This window comes from Propithecus coquereli, unplaced genomic scaffold (assembly GCF_000956105.1).
Source record: "Propithecus coquereli isolate 6110/MARCELLA unplaced genomic scaffold, Pcoq_1.0 Scaffold386, whole genome shotgun sequence".
In the NCBI taxonomy this organism is placed as follows: Eukaryota; Metazoa; Chordata; class Mammalia; order Primates; family Indriidae; genus Propithecus; species Propithecus coquereli.
In genome coordinates this window covers 761265-762311 of record NW_012149574.1, presented here as the reverse complement: position 1 = coordinate 762311, position 1047 = coordinate 761265, and positions in this window count along the sequence as shown.

The following is a 1047-nucleotide window of genomic DNA, read 5'->3' as shown; positions in this document are numbered from 1 at the left end:
ATATATATATATATATATATATGGTACAAGTGGAATTTTGTTACATGGATGAATTGTATAGTGGTGAAGTCAGGGCTTTTAGTGTACCCATCACCTGAATACTGTACATTGTACTTGATAGGTAATTTCTGATCTCTCCCCTCTTCCCCCCTCCCCCCTTCTGAGTCTCCAAAGTCTGTTATACCACTCCATGTGGCCATGTATACCCATGGTTTAGCTCCCACTTACAAGTGAGTACATGTGGTATTTGTTTTTCCATTCCTGAGGTACTTCACTTGGGATGATGATGGCTTCCAGTTCCACCCAAGTTTCTGCAAAAGACATTATTTCATTCTTTTTTTATGGCTGAAAAGTAAGGAATCAGTATTTTAAAACACTTACCCCATGTTATTCTGTTGCAAGTGATCTGAGCATCACATGGTGAGAAATACTGGGGCAATTGGTCTGAATCTCAGGATATTCGATAGGAATCTACTTAGCCAGTCTTACTGAGAGTACTAATATCTACATGGCTCTATATGAATCTTGAGGTAGTCCCTTAGATTTAATTGACTTGGTTCTGACTCAATGATATGCTCTAGGTGATAATTTTTTGGAATGAAGCCCTTATATTAGCTGTTTTTTTCTAATTATAGGTTTCAGAATATAGAAAATGTTTGTTGTTTCTTTGAGTTTTATAAAAGGCTTTCATATTCTGCTTAAATCAGTTTGCTATGACAATTTTGAATAGCAGATATTATAAGCGTTTTTTGACATTACTTTGTGGGAAATTTATACTCAAATGTTGAAATGTTCACCTATATACTATTTCAATGCCATAATACTTTCACAGATTTGATTTTCTTGCTACTACCTTAAGTTTTTTTCTAAACCCTCTTGTTGATGAATAAATGTATTTTTAAGGGCAAGTCAATATTTTAACAGAACAAATAAATAGAGAGATACGATGCCACCTATATATTTGCATATATATATATAATTAGGTATATATCCATTCACTTGAAAGACTGCTGAGAAAAACCAATACATTAAGTTCATTTAGCCTGT